We start from the raw sequence: 17,147 nt of genomic DNA on the forward strand, positions 1-17,147 counted from the left end.
ACCTACCCTTTTGGGGGCACCTGACATCTGGGGCAAGAAAAACTGAAGAAAATGTCGTAGGCTGCATCTTTTATACCCCTGGCGCACTGACGTCAGGGAAGAGGCGACAGCAACCGACGCCGGACCAGGACTTTGGAATTCAGGCCGACTGCGGGTAGCCTGCCAGCAGGATAACCCAAGAGTAATGACTGCAACAGTGAATATACTCGAACATCTACATTTATGGTAGGTACACAACTGTACTTTTTATTTTCTGCCAGACATCCCCAAATGTCCTGCTTTGGGAATTTTCACAAAAGTTAGTACTGCAGCAGTGAATAGTACTGTGAACATAATACAGTTGTCTTTTCAGTTTACCATAAATGTAGATGTTCAAGTATATTCACTATTTCAGTCCAGGTTTCCTACTACCTTCACCCTTTCTCTTTTTCAGTTCTTGATATCCTGGGTTGAGATGGTTCTTTATGTATATTTCTTTACCTTCATTCTTACTTCCCTAACAGATCCTGCCCTTCCTGTTTTAGTTTACCTTAATTCCTGGTGAGGGAGATTGAGGATCTCTGAAGTGAACTTAGAACACATGGGACTGTCTCCATCTGCTCCATTAGGACTTTCATACCAGGTTCTGGCCAGGGAAAAAAAATCTGAAGATGAGATCAGCCTATGCCCCAGTTATGCCACCAATATGCTTGCATAGATGGGGAGGAAGGAGTTTCCTGAGTACCATCAGTATGGTTGTTTAGTGGTGGGAGGGAGTTGGCTGAGGCCATACCTCTCAACTGTACCGAATTCCTCTGTATTTCCCAGTTTTGGACTCAAAATAATATGGTGCCATGAATTCCGGATTGGCACTTCAAATCCCGATTTCCATTTGCTGACTAAGAGACTTCAACAATAAGTTAAAAAAAACACTCTGTGGTGGCAGGTGTCTCCTCCTTTAAGGAGGACCACATACACACACACACACACACACACACACACACACACACACACACACACACAGCAAAGAAATTGTCAGTTGCAGTAAAACTGGTATGTTTACAAGGATTCCAGGTATTTGTCTCTCTAACTTGAAAGTAGCATGTATTTTCAACAGGGGGGGGATGTAACTTGTACTTAGTCCATTCATGTTTGATTCACTAGCTTGGACCGTGTTAAGCCTATAAAAGGGTCAGTGCTCATTAAACTCATCAAGGCGTCATTCATTTTTTTTCCACGGGGTCACACAATGGAGCCAAGGGCCTCCCTTATCTTTAGCAATATCCCTCCTGACTGCACGCACACTAACTCGTGGAGACGGGGTTCCAACTTTCCCGTCCCACCGCCTTCTGTGTGTTGTGCTCCTATGCAAATTGCAGGGATTGTGGAAATAAACAAGGGTAGCATAATCATCTGCAACTTCTCCAAACTCTAACAATCCTAGTGTTTGCTGCCAGATAGTCTGAGATCAAGCCAGGTAGACAGCTGCTAAGGTTGGGCTGCTGTGAAATTGGGAAGCTCAGCTGCTTTCTCACTTAGAATAAAAGAAAAACAGGGACTAGCCAGCAATTTTTTTCATCGGCCTCAAGTTTATTAGATATTAAAAAGCCCCCAAAGGTGTCATCAAATGGAGCAATTCGTCTCAACAATTTAAAGTTTCTCATGTACTTTTACATGACAATGGTATGTGGTACATCTAAACATATTTTTGCTTTAAAATATAATAAGTTGCATGGTTGAGTAATAAAAGCCATTGCTTTGAAACATATTGTAATGCTCTCATGACTGTAAATTTCTTTGCATGTTAAATAAAAAGCCAGGTGTTTTATTTGCCATGCAAAAAGTGCTGAGCTTAGCAAGTTTCCCTAAAATGCAAAGGGAGAAAGTGAAAAAAATATCATACGTGCTTGTTGTAATTTGAGTACACAGCCAAACTCACCTAACAAAACAATGACCTTTAATTTTTGGCAGCCTTGAATTCTAATCACTGTCAAGGACACATTTGAATGATATAGCCAACATAGCCAATCGAATATATAGGCAGGCCTGTTTTTAAACTTGAAGAGTCCCATTCAAGCTTGTCAAGATAGTGCAAGGTTACAAGTCAGCTATCAAATTTGAAGATTGTCCTCGTCCCAAAAATTAGAAAATAAGAGCAACATTTGTAGTACACATTGTGTGGACAGGTCAGTGATGCAGACTTGTGTGGCCAGTGGCACATAGTTGCAAAAAAAAAATAATAACATTATATGTTGCTAGTGCAGGATAGCTTTCTGAAATGTGCTATTCAGCTAATTAAAATGACACCATGAGCATTCACTATTCCACAGGCATTCCAGAATTAAGCATTAGAACAAGGGGAATGGTGCCCGCAGTGCAGATGAATCTAATACTGTCTGATTTGCAGCAGTTCAGCAGTGAAATCAGACTATGTCATGGCTTTGAAGTAGGGGAAAAACGAATGACCCCCCCCCCCCCACACACACACACACACACACACACACACACACACACATGCGCACACACCACGTCCCCGGTATTCCCTCATATGGGCTGAAACCCCTTATAAAACTCATAATTCTTTCGATAACTGATGATATGGATTGAAAAGATTGTGGATTGTTTGCACTTAATAATGAGAAATGTGAGAATTACAACCAGAAAATGCAAATCAAATGATATTACTAATATTTTAAGAAGAGTTTGTGATTGCCCCATGTTATTTCTGGACTTGTCTCTTATTGTAAAAGTAAGATGTCAAGAGCAAAAGACCCCCCCCCCCCCCAAAAAAAAAAAAACATTAAATGTGATGTTGGTGGGGGAGAGGTTATGTAGTGATCCATCGCACTGTATGTTGATATAGTTTAGTTAGAAGAGTACGCACATTTTGTCAAAGTGTATGTTTTTACTGCTTACATGGATGTAACATGCCACAGACAGTTACTGTTGAGTGGATGCTGGATGGTATAAATGTAATTTAAACATTTTGCTGTATACAAGCACGATTATGATAAATTGTGGTAATGCTAGCAGGTCAGTGTTGTTTCTCATCAGAATTGTAAAAAAAAATAATAATAATGAGCTATAAAGGTTGAATAGCTGTTTTGGTGCGTCTTTTTGGAGCACAGAAAGTAGTTGGGTTGGGTATGTATTCTCCTATGGAATTATGTGTATTGTTTTGGGGAGTGGATATGAGTTGTGAAATGACATGTATGTCGATGGATTTTAAATATTGCTACTATAAACTCAGCTGCTAGAATAACAGGTTTTGCATTATTGTGTATTTTCTGAGTGATATGAAGTCTGACATTCAAATGTCTGTCATTATTTATTAGTATTAAGTGACTTCATTCTTCATGTTGGTATCTCAGAATCCATTTGAGTAGGCAGGGTTACATGATTATGTATGTAAATTTTATATATTAATCAGCATCCTGATTTTTGGCCAGTTGTACCTACTTTTCTTGGGCCTTTGTCCAGATTTTTGATGTTTCCAGGTTGAGAGGTATGGCTGAGGCCCAAGGTTGAAGATACAGCTTTGGATGACAGACCCAGCTAGTTGGGCTGCCTATAGGCCTATAAGATACTTATACTTTCCTCCTGGAAGCACTCGCCTTCTCTCCACTCCTTGACATCTTTTCCAACTCTGTTATCCCTGTCTTCTATCAAGAAATGTGCTTCCACATGCTGGTTTTCCTTGGCTGTATGATTATAAATGCAGTCAGACAGCCTAGTCTCTACTAGGTGTAACACTTAGTGCTCCCACTAGGTGTTACCCACATGGCAATCCAGAATATTTTCTGTAACCTCCCAGAATGGGTGTGCCACAGGAAGCAGCTCCCTTGCATTCTGCCTGTTCAGCTTCTTCAGGCACTCAGTCCAGTATTCAGACTTGGGTTGCCTCTTCTGCAGTCAGGGCTTTATCAGTGTATGCCACAGAGATGATAAAGTGCTGTAATGTCTTTGACCTTGTCCTTTCCTTACTATACTGCCACCTGTTCCCTACCCCACGTCTCCTCATCCCTGGTCAAATCTGATCATAAGTCAGTCGTCTTCTCTGTTAAGTATAATGGTACCACTCACCATGAAATGAAATGAAGTTAACTTAAAGGACTTTTCCAGAACAAAAATACTTCAGTTTGTAGAAGACCTAGGCAAAATTCCCAGCAATCCCCTGTAAATGACCAAATAAGAGGGCTGAGGCATTCACCTCTAACTTTTACCAAAAACTAAACAGTTACTGAGAAAAGTCAGTACCTTTCCACATGAAATGAAATTGCAGAGTCAGGAATATACTTCTGTGGTGAAATTCCCATGTTAATAAACGGTATGACAAATTATGGAAAGTAATGGAAAGTTGTAAGAAGTCCCCATCTGCCTCTATCAAGACTGTACTGAAAAATGTCACCAATTAACTGGTGCTCTGTTAGAAAATGTAAAGCAGAACAGGGGGTAAGGTTTGCAGCAGATATCAAAGGAAACTGCAAGTCTTTCTTCATTTAGTCAGGAAATTAAGTATTAATGTCAAATACTGCAGATAAACCATTGCCATGGGTTGAAATAAATTTTGATTATCCAGTGAATGTCACTCTTCTCATGAATGTGTGGCATCTGCCACTGTATATCCCATTGCAAGATCTAGTCAAGTAAAATTTGTCAGTTCGCATTGCCCTGACAAATTATAGTCAGGATGTAACATACAAGTTGAGGGCAGGCTTTGGAAGTGCTGCCTTAGAACGCCTTTCTTAACTGTTTTAGTTTCCATTCAGATTTTGTTTCCCCTGAATCACTGTGTGTGGGATTTATTTTAGGCAGTGATTTGTTTCCAAGATATGTTTGTATACTTGTAAGTCATTCTCAGTGTTTTACATGTTACCAGATTGTTTCAAATGTATATTAAATTAAGATGTGATGGCTACTAAATATTAGCTGTTGGAGCTAGTGTGCTTAACATATGCCGTAGATTTTGTGGTCGTTCCCTAATTTGTGGTTTTTGTCATCTTCATGCTTGGTCATACCATTTTTAACTTTTGGAGATTTCAGGGGAAAGAAAGGAGAACACAGAATTGCTTCCTGTTTTTTGCAGTCTGGTAGCCCTAATATTGGGGGCAAGGCATAGTAAGACATTTTTCTCAGAATTATTGTACTTGCTTATTTATGTTTTGCTTACTGGAAAACTCACTAGTTTAAAGACCATTTTTGTTGGATGTCTGTAGAGAAAAGGTCCAGCAGTCACTGTTACATGTGTAAGTCATGAGAACATACACCGTATCCTATTCCTGTAAGGGACAGCATATGATGGCTGAACATCATGTGTCAAGTGAGACAAAGTCTGTGCATGAGCATGTGCCTGCTGTGTTCATTAAGCCTGGCACACAGGGGAAAGAGGCCTGCATCAGGCCATATTCATTAAGGATGTAATCCCACACACATGGAGCTTGGGAAGAGGAGTGTCAGTAGTGCAGCAGGTAGCACACTCACCTTTGGTGCTCAAGGCTGTGGGTTCTATTCCCGCAATGGGTAGAGTTCTGATACTGCAGTATGTCATAAGGAGGGTGCTGCACTCCTGTGTGTGTCACCCTTCTGATGAGACATTAAATGAGACATTAAACTGAGGTCTGCTTTAGTTGGTGGTATCTCAGTTGGCTGTAAAAGATCCCATGGCACCTATTGAAAAAAGTTGGGGAAGTTCCCTGATAGCTGACCAAATTTTCCCTAGTAGTATAAATACCACCTCGGAAGTCACCTGAAGAGAGGCCTCTAACCTTTGTGGGACAAACCCAGTTAACATAGGAAGGATAAATAAGTAAAAATAATGTAGAGATTAGTATCCATAGATGCTAGTTGCAGACATTACTTTCGCACAAGAAATCTCTCACAAAGTGCAATAATCAACTGAATGGTGACGTAGTCAGAAAAGCAAACTTGCAATAATTCACCCTACTTTTGTTCAAAGTTTGTGCACAGTTCCATGTTATCACTGCTGCTTTGAAGCGAGAAGCTGCTATGCCCATAGTACACATGCTGATTGCTGGTAGTTGCTGTGAAGTTATGTATGCCTCCCAGGTATTTTCTGCTGATACAGTTTGCATTGTAATTCTGATGCACTTCAGTGCAAAGTTATTTGTTGCCTGTATACATAATCACCTAATGATGCCTTTTGCTGTCAAATTACTAGCCAAGGTCCACATTGGTATTGCATTTACTATCTTGTAGTCTAGCATAACATGCAAAGCCCTCCTGTAAATACCAGCATTTTAGTTCTACTTCATGCAGATGTTGAAGGAAGAAGCACCTGGCCTACTTTGCTGCTGGGAAATGGTAGTAGTTGAAAGCTCCTTTCACAGTGATTGGCAGGAGGATCCTTTGCTTGCAGCCCCAGGCCTCAGCGGACCAAAGCTTTGATAATGGGATGGAGGCTAGCCTTGTGTGAGGCATGTCCACTGCTGAAACAACATTCCAGGACCCCCGTTTGCTGAACTGTTGTTTGATAAATGAGTGCTCAAGCTCACATCATTCATCCTCCACTGAAGATGAAGTGGGGTGAAGAGGAAGCGCCCTGCAAGTATTTCACACTAGAATTTGTGTTCTGTGATCTAAGCACCACCCAGTCCTTTATTTTTTTTAATTTAGAGGTAAAGGTCAACTGCTTAAGTGAGGACTAGTGCTTAGAGTCACCTGGCATAGTTTTGGGTTACTTGGGCCCAAATCTTCCTTACTTAGGTGTTACTTCAGGGTCAACAGGGTTTGTTGGCTCAGACTAGGGGGAGAAAAGGCACTCAGTCATTCAATACCAGAGGTGAGAGCTACTGGCTACTGGCCTAGACATCAATCAAATGTTTGATGTCTGCAGAAAACATGAGCCGTAGGTGTGATATTGCATCCTTAAGGAATATGGCCTGATGCAGGCCTCTTTCCTTTGTGTGCTAGCCATAGTGAACACAGCAGGCATATGAGGCTCCATGTCACTTGACAAATGGCGTGCGACCACAATATGCTGTCCCTTGCAGGAGTGGGAGACAGTGTAAGTGCTCATGCCTGTAGCTGCCATAGGACACTCTGTTGTCAGGTTTGTATGAGGAGAGTGACAATTCAGAAACCATTAGTCTCTGATAGGCAAAGTCCATGCCCTCCTCATCTCTTCTCTAAGTAACTCTTCTTTGGAGAGACTGTCAAATTCATGTGGTCCAGTATGGCTTGACCAACTCTCGGAAACACCAGGATTGATTGTTTCTAGTTAAGAAACTCAAATGTCATCAGCTGTGTTAAAAACTACCATTGTTGATCTAGTATTACATAAATTACCCTGAATTAAGCAACCCCCCCAAAAAGTATCTCCTATAGATACCACAAACAGTTAACCAAATTCCTGCACACACTGCTTTACATCGCTACTAAACTAAAAATAAGCAGAGATATTCATCCAAACCCAGGCCCTGGCACTATCCTGCCCCAGATACCAAATATATGTAACATACTTCATAAAGGCTCAGATTTATTCCTTCTAACTCAAAATATCTGGAGTGTCATCAGTAAAGTTCAAGAACTAAAGTAAGGCAAAAACGAGGTGATTAAAACCAAACAAGGAAGCAGAGAACTACCTTGCAAAGTGAAACAATAAAGCCTCGGAGGGAATTAATGCAGCAAAACACTTTTATTGAAGTATAAAAAACACCATTAACGTAGTTAAAAATCCGTTTTCATTTCAACAACTTCATCAGATGTGGGCTGAAGCATAACTCATCATGTTAAATACTCAAAAATAAATTACATCATAAGTTAATTATCCAATGAAGATCCATTAAAATTCAGTCAAATGTTTTCCATCAGTTTTTTTGTATCTCAGGATCGTACCTGACACAACCCATAAGTCACAATTTTCTTTCTGTTCTTGTTTTCCTTAACAAGCAACATTTATCCCAATTTTATAATCTATATATACATCTAAAGAAGTTGTTGAAATGAAAACGGATTTTTAACTACGTTAATGGTGTTTTTATACTTCAGTAATTGTTTTGCTGGATGAATTCCCTCCAAGGCTTTATTGTTTCACTTTGTGAGGTAGTTCTCTGCTTCCTTGTAAAGTTCAAGAATTCCATGCCAACCTCTACCACCCTGATATAGCCATTTTAACAGAGACCTGGTTAAAACTACACATCTCAGATAATGAAATCACTCCTCCAGGTTACAACATAATCAGGGCAGACAGAAAGGAAAAAAAAGAGGAAGTTGTGTTGCAATGCTTTTTAAGAGATCTCCTTTCACTACAACCACTAGGCTTGTGTATACCAAACCTAAATAATGTAGAGAGCTTAACCAAACTACAACTTAACCAGAACAAATATATATGCACGATTGCCACCAGTCTCCCACCAGGTAACAACATCTCCATAATAGAACAAAATCCTCCAAAATATTTCAAGCACCATCCCTCAAGAAACTATTATGGGCAACTTTAATACAGACTGGACAACATGTAATCCACAAAACCCAAGCAGCTTTATTAACCTTTATGGCTTCAACCAAATGATCCAGTGTTCAGCCAGAATAGATAAAAAATCAAATAGACAGTCTATCCTTGACTGGACCCTGACTAATTAACCTCAGCATTACCAAATAGCTGGCTGTCTACCTGATAACTTAAGTGACCATTTACTGACCTATCTCCTCAGGAAACACTCAAACCCTACTAAACACCCTATCTATTGACAAATCAGCAACAAGAAAAATCTCAACCCCCAAGAACTAATAAACTAAAAAACATAAACTGGAGTCCCCTTAAACACTTGCCCCTAGATGCTATTGTACAACACTTCATTGATACCTTTCTTAATATTCTCAATAGACTGTCACCTTCTAGAACAGTTTGTGTCAAGGCAAAATATACTATGCCATGGCTAATCAATGAAACATGAACCCTTTTAAAGCTAAGGAGCAAAACCTGACCAACATGGATCACTAACAAAACCCAAACAAACCAGTTAGCAGGCCAGCAAACCAGGATTAAAGCCAAACATCAAATTAAACTAGATAAAAAAAAAACACTACGCAAATCTTCAATGGAAACAACAAAGAAACCCACAGAAATTTTGTAGCACAATCAAAAATATACTTCATCCAGGCCAAACCTTAGGACCCCCCACCTCCTCCTTATTTACCAGTCAGCTCTAACAGTATCACAGAACAATTTAATAAATTCTTCAAAGAAAGCATTCTGGCTCTAACCAAGAATAATCAGCCTTAGCAATCACCAATACCCAAGATAAATAATAATGAAGACACAGTCTCATTTCAAACTGTACCCACAAGTACCATAGAAAAACTCCTAAAGAAAATGAAACCCACCTCAACAGCAGCTGATAATCTTCCATAAGGATACCTGAAATTAGTAGCAGAAGGCATATCCTTCCCCATATCAGTACTCATTAATAGGTCAGTTACTGAACAATATGTCCCAACTATTTAGAAAATCTCATACATAATTCCCGTACATAAAGGTGAAATTTAAATTGAAATAAACTATAGAGCCATAGCTATACTTTCACCACTGTCCTAGCTATTTAAAAGGTGTATTCATTCCCAACTTATTTAACACCTTACAGTGAAAAACCTCCTGGGCAAATCACAACATGGTTTCAGGCCCCATCATAGTACTACTACTACTGCTCTCCTTAGTTTCACCAACACTGTCGATCAGTTTAGAAACGAAGGCAAAATAATTTCCTCATTCTTTCTTGATACGTCTAAGGCCTTCAATGCAGTCTCACATCCTAAGCTGTTGACTGCTCTCGCCAACCTCAATATCAGCCCTTCCGGTATTGCATGGTTTCAGAGTTACCTAACAGGCCGTGGGTAAGTGGTTAGGTGTTACAATACCTCTCTCCATTTCTCCCGGTCTGACTTGGAGTCCCACAAAAATCTGTCCTTGGTCACCTACTGTTTAGCATTTTTACAAATGACCTTTGACCTTAATACCACTTCACCTCTAGCTTCTATCATCCAATACGTGGATAATTCCACTCATGTATGTGCCGCATCTGCAGTGTAACAGCTTCAAGACATTACCCAAAAGGCCTTCACTGAAATCGAAACTTGGTTAACCAACTCGCAGTTTATACTGAATCCCAGTAAAACCAAACTCATATAGCAATAACCCACGCCTGGGTGTGGGTAATGCTGGATTTACCCACGGTTGGCGTGGTTTGGTCACGAGGGCGAAGCCCGAGTGGCCAAACAAAGCCAACCATGGGTAAATCCAGCATTACCCACACCCAGAAGTGGTTATTATTATAATGACATTATTTAAGAAAAAAAATAATTACTTTTCTTAAATAATGGCATTGTATAATGCCTCTTTGCTGCCCTTCCGCAGCTGTCTGGTATTTTGCGGCAGTTCTGATGTACTGCGCAATGCGTATGCTTACGCAGTACATCAGAGCTGTGGGCAAAAGCAACGAAGAAAGCAAGATCTCCATTGCTTTTTACTGTTTCGCTATGTTAAATGGGTTTAACATAGCGAGACAGCTTTAAAAAAAGCAACGGAGAATCTACGTTGCTTATTTTAAAACTGTCTCGCTATGTTAAACCCATTTAACATAGTGAGAGAGGTTTAAAAAAAAAAGCAACGGAGAAAGCAAGATCTTCGTTGCTTTTTACACACTGTCTCGCTATGTTAAAGGAGTTTAACATAGCGAGACAGCTTTAAAAAAAGCAAAAAAGACTTATACTAATGGAAAAAGTCTGAGTGACCGGACCTTTTTCCATTAGTATAAGTTGATTTACAACGTGCAAGCTGACCAATCAGCGTGCATGTTTTGGAATATTAATGGGGGGTCATGGTATAATGATCTTTCAGCCCTCCAGATCATCAGACTCCCCACCCACCTTCTACATCACTGCTAGTAATAATGCAAAAATTTATCCAGAATCACAAACAAAACTACTGGGTGTCATAATCGACGAAATGCTCAGGTCTGACTTACATATATCACAAACAATTAAGAAGATACACAAAACAATGGGAACTCTATACAGAAACAAAAAATCCTAACAGATAGTTCTAGGATACCAATAGCTAAAACGCACCTTCTGTCAATACCTCTTTATGCCTCTTCCATAATAACCAATGTTAAAAAAGACAGATTTAAACAAATTAGAGATATGCTGCAACAAAATCGCAAAGTTTGCCACAGACTCCACACTCAAGACACGCCATTGCCTTGCGTTAAAAAAACTTTCTTGGCTAGAACTCCCACAACTCTTAACTTATAATCAGTTAACCTTGGCTTACAAAATAATTCTTCAAGCTGAAAACACACCAGCTGTTAAAAATGTACTGCAACTCTGTTCTAACAAATGTACACTTCACTCAACAAATAAATCACTGTTACAGACTACCAAGTCATCAAATGCTGCAGGTGATTCTCTTTACTCAAACTATGTTATAAAAAGTTAGAACACCCTCCCCCATGCAATCAAAACCACCAATAACCCCATACAATTTAAATAAACTACTAAAAGAATATTTAGCAGACTCATGGCTCTCTTCATGTAATAGCCCAGGTTAGCTACAAAAATACTATATTCTCGTATGAATTACCTTATTTACTTACTCTTACACCAAACTGTGCTAATTTCACTTATTATCCTAATCTGTAACCTGTACCAACCTTCCTTTACTAAGCTCCCACAAAGATCTAATACATTTATTCCTTTTACTCATCTCTTAACAATTACGGTCTACATATTTTACTTATCTAGTAATAGTACCCTATTAACTATATATGTTAATTGGACTCCAGAACCAACCTTCCTTTACTAAGCTCCCACAAAGATCTAATACATTTATTCCTTTTACTCGTCTCTTAACAATTACTGTCTACATATTTTACTTATCTAGTAATAGTACCCTATTAACTATATATGTTAATTCGACTCCAGGGACATGGTTTATATATGCTTATTTTGGTTTGTACAGCATCACGTGTGTATAGAAATTATCACCTTGTGTGAATGTAGTGTTTATATTAATATATGCGGAGATTTTTTCCTCAGGCCTCCTCTGAACAAGAGTTCTATCCCAGTCAGACTATCCCAGTAAACAAATATAAATAAAATAAAATAAATAAATAAGAAAACAGAATAGTCCTTATTCGTCACTCACATGATGCTAATCATCAAGGATTCTGCTTTGACATCCTGGAATCACCTGTCTCTGTTCTCTTGTTGAATGCTTTTCTGGGATGCACCATTCAAATCTGAGTTAGTAAAAGTAATGCAAGTCATTAATTTAAATCCACAAAAAGGCAAAGAAACAGAAAACAATCGGCACTTTAATGACAAATAAAGTAATCGCTTTCATTAGGCATGTTACCAAACTTCTTCAGACAAAATTCAAAAGTACAATGGACCATTAAATACTTTGCCTAAACAATCATGTGGTGTAGAAATAGTGTAGCAAGACATTAATTTGATGAAGTTTTTCATAAAAAGGAGAGGGGTGTTGTCCACTGCTAGTCATGGAGGAAATGGATTGTGTATTGGACAATGAATGTTTTGAGGGAGAATGAAGTTGCTCACTTGGGGGCAAGTCACAAAGATGTTCGACGTTCACCATCCAGAGATATGAAAAAAAGTGTTGAGACAAGAATGTGAATGAGGTGGTGAGCAATTTGGAAGCAGTGTGAGTTGAGCTATGGAATTTGATAGGAATGTTTGATGCTTACAGGAAAAGGTTTGAAGTTACCACTGTTGGTACTGAATGTCTGCAGGGCCACAGGAGGTGATGGAACCCATTAGGCAACAAATGACTGGGATTCAGGAGGAGACTACACAGCAGTTGTAGGGATTAAGACTCATTTTACAAGACTGAATGATAAAACATGAAAGAGAAATGTAAGGATAAATGGTGCTTTGATAGAAGAGAAAGATGATTTATTGGACTATATGAGGGGTAAAATGGTTAATCTATCTAATTTTATTAAATGCACCTCGAGTGTTGTATCTGGGAAACACTTGCCACAGCCAGAAAGAGAGGACGGATGTGGAAGGCCCAGGGCAGCATTAAATTATTCTTCAACTTGTTATGACAGAGCATGTTTTGTGGAGACCGTGGCATCTGGATAGAAAATTGGCTGTGGTAATTAGAATGTGTTTGTGGAACAATATTATCCATAGATTACTTTAAGTAGTCTTTAATTTATCAGTGAAGGCAATGAATGTAAATGTAGAGGACTGAAATTTGGGATTTATTCCCATAAACATTAAAGGCATTTAAGAATAGAAAAGTGTTTGTGTTTGACAGTCCTGATGAGGTGACTGAGAAAATAAAGGTGTTACCCGTGAGATTGCCACAGTTAAAAACAGGACAAGTGGGGAATGAATGTGACTGAAATGAGAGACATTGACACATCTTGGGAAGTAGAAAATGAGTGAGAGGAAAGTTGTACATCAGTAGAGACGATTGCTTGTTTGGTGTAGTAATAGCTATCACAAGATGGTTAGATGGATTGAGGAGTGTGACAGTTCTAGGCAGCTGAAGAACTGTAAACTTTACAGTATGAAGCAACTCTGTAAGAGAAAGAGGCAGATGTTAGTAGTGTCACAGTGGAAGACAGAATGATTCTTTAAGCTGTGCTCTTTATTAAATGGGTCATAAAGGCAAGCATTTCTTTCCTGGTGTTTGAGAAATGGAAATGTACAATCTGTGGTATGTTGAATGAGACTTGCCATTAAAAAGACTGACTGGTAAGTCCCAACTCAAGGTTACGCTTGTTTGAATTCTGTTCTTTGTTGACTATGCCACAAAAGCAAGTGTTTTTTCTTTCTTCTTGGATATGTTTTTTTTCTGTGAAGCTGACATTATTCCAGTTTGAATAAGTACAAATTAAGTGGTTAACCTTAGCCACAAATTGATGGTTCCTCAGTTAATTACGAGTGACATTCATACCTCTCAACCTCTTACTCAGAGAAATCTGGACAAAGCCTGACAAAATAGGGGGACAAAGGCCCAAAAATAGGGACACATTTTAAATGTTGCTCTTATAAACTTAGAAAGTTGCAAGAATAACAGGATTTGTGTTACCATACATTTTCTGAAGGATATGAAATCTGAAACTCAAATTATTGTAATTATTTATTGACTTTAATCTTTAAATCATCCCAGTGATTTGTCAAAAAACACTGTTTTTATGAGGAACAGACCAAAAATATGAGGCCAAAATTTGGACATTCTATGAAAATCTGTACAGTTGAGAGGTATGGTGACATTGTGGATCAAAAGATCAGAATGTAGTGCTATTTTACAGGGAAAATGTGTAAAGTTTATCCCCATGGGAAATATACATATAATAGTGTTTCAGAGAGGTTTAATTATGTGTGCATGTAGCAGTGCTGTATAATTTGGGAGCATAAGTTACAGACTCATACAGAACATTTGATAGCCTAGAGGTATTTTTTTTTTTTTGATATTAGGAACCATTGATAATTTAGGTTAAAATTATTCAGTTACACATATGAAAAGTAAAATGTAATAAGGTTTTACAATTTTTATTATAAAAGTAATGGATCAGGGAGGTCAACCAAATTAGGTACTTATTTATGCGGCCATTGTAGGCAGTGTAGGTTTGTTATGAATTCTTCATCAGTCAAATTTAGACATGTTCATTTGACCATTTGGTCCAAATATTTTTTATACATGTGACACCAGCAATGTAGTTTATTCAGCATTTTGTAATTCCTTTAACAATTTCTTTGTGGGCAAAACTATTAGAAATTTACATAAAAGGATATATGAACATGTTTTGGCCATTAAGAAAAGGGATTCTTCCAATGCGTTAGCTCGACATATCATGTAACAATTTTAAGAAATTTTCTTTTTTTGTTTTGGAGAAGGTTAATGCTGAAGATTTTTGTGGTGATTATAAAATCTTTTTGGAATGCAGAAAAGGTTTATGGCAGATCAGGTTAACAGCTGATCAATCACCTTGTCTCAAGGAGACCATAAATATTAAATAAATAAATATTACAACTGTCTAGGATATAGTAATATTTTATAATTTACAAAAATAGTATTTTTTTATTCAAAAGTTGCATTTTGCATAGAACTATTTTGAAGCATGAAATTTACTTCAATTGGTTATTATTGTGACATTATTGGATGTTTGAAATCACATGATTGCTGATTTCTGTATTTAAATGTGTTGGGTGGGTTCATGGATGTTTCTGAAGAAGTTCTTGTTTTAATAAAAGGAACGAAAGTGCTAAATCCAGTGTCCGTTTGCCTCCTTTTGTGCCTCCTGCAGTGTCATCTGGTTACTATAGTGGTATGATGCACACTTGCGTTATCACCATTTTATATCCCAAGTCTATGTGCATTAAGTGCATGTCTAGACCGTGGGATCTTTCAAGAAAAATGCCATATCATTTGGGGGAGAGGACAAATCCATTTAAAGAGCCCAGCAAGGAAGGTGCCCTCATAGATCAAGTTGATCCAGTAAAAACAGTGCTGTTATATTTCTTGACAACAACCGAAAGTCTGTCATGAAAACGTCATCCATTGGTTTGATGTTTTGTATGCTGAACTTGGTTGTTATTGTAGGAGTATTTTGAAACTCTTATCTCTGAAACATTATGTAGTCATTAGTGAAAGAATCAGAGAGGGTTCCCCACATCTGAAGAGAGAGCGATTTTTCTGGATAAGAGGTACTTGATCAATATTCTGAGTGTCTGTAATGTGAAACAAGATGAATCTGCTGAAAGTTTTTAAATTAATTTAAGCACATCCTGGTTATTGTACCTCATGAACTGAAGAGAGAGTGGCCACATGAGACATAGTCAAGAAAGAAAATATGGAAAGCTGCACCTGTAAATGATTGGCTCTGCTACAATATCATGATCCTCTTAAAACTGCTGTAGATCTTTACAGAACTCAGTTGCATACATGTCTTCCATCCACCAGAGGAAACATTTTTCGCAAAAGTTTGTTTTGTTACCCAAGTTTCCCTATACTGTACTGTACTCTGGAATAACAGGCACACTCCTTCAAACAGGACATATTATGAGAACAGCACTTTCTCACAGGTGAGTAGCTTAAACAGATGAGAGGAGCAGTCAGCAGATAGTGCTCCTTTATCCATTGAAGTTGGTGAGGGTGGACTTGAGCTGGAGAAACTAATGAATGCCAGGAGGCCTGCTCAGAAATGTCCTGAGTTCTGCTGTAAAGGCAGTCTTCATACTCAATCTGTCCATTACAAACCACATTTTGCACTTTACTTGGTACTACGGCTGTCTACAGGAAAAATGAGTAATAGAAACCTCCCTGATTCTGACAGTAAGGAAATGATGCTTCAGAGACTTTGTAGTGACGTTTAAGATCAGTAACTAAGGGCAGTGTGTGTGACATTGTTGATTGTCAGATAAGGGGTGTGGTATCACAGTCTGCCCACCAGGAGCTACAGGACATTCTAGTCACTGGCAACCATCTGTTTGGCTAACAGTTGCACTTGAGCCAAAAAAAAAATCAAGAAGAAAGGGCATAAGACTTCCTTTGTTCATGTTTTAAAACAAATAAGCAAGCAACAAAAGTTACAGATAGCCATATAAAAGCAAAGGATGCAGGTCCTTAAAAAGCATGACCAGTTTAAATTGATCACTGACTACATGCAGTAGCAGGACCTAAGAAGAATCAGTAGCAGCTGCCGAAAGATTCTTGTCATGCCAAGTCATCAAATCTGTTATGATGCTTTCCCCAGGCTGTTTCCCCATACCAGAGCAGTCATTGGTAGAAGGCTGTAATTCTGTGCATTAATATATAGATACATCTTCAGAGACATCTTACTCATATAACTCCAGGAGCAAGGATACACCTAAAATTTGCTCAAATTATTCTCTTCAGACAGTCATTTCAATCTTTCAAAGATACTTAAATCAGATAGAGCAAGAGTTCTTATCGCCTTTTGCACAAGCAGGTAGTAGAATCAGTTCTGAAATCTGTGTGTGTGTGTCTGTTAATGAAAGGGGGGGGGCTTGAAATTTAGTCTTAATTACTGTCTAATGTATGAAAATTTCAGATCGTTAACAGGTTAGTCCTTTTTCTATTCCTAAGGAAAGTGTACAGCTTCAATCCTTAAGACACTAAAGAAGTTGTTCTTCATATTCCAATTCATCTT

The 17,147-nt window shown here is 38.5% G+C and overlaps 1 protein-coding gene across 1 annotated transcript in view; it reads left to right on the plus strand.

Annotated features, from left to right (window-relative positions):
- The window catches only part of URB1 (URB1 ribosome biogenesis homolog), a 1,941,236-nt gene that overhangs the window by 1,300,067 nt on the left and 624,022 nt on the right, over window positions 1-17,147 (plus strand). The gene's annotated exons all lie outside the window — the stretch shown is intronic.

Source organism: Protopterus annectens, chromosome 5.part0 (genome assembly GCF_019279795.1).
Source record: "Protopterus annectens isolate FY-2018-M chromosome 5.part0, PAN1.0, whole genome shotgun sequence".
In the NCBI taxonomy this organism is placed as follows: domain Eukaryota; kingdom Metazoa; phylum Chordata; order Ceratodontiformes; family Protopteridae; genus Protopterus; species Protopterus annectens.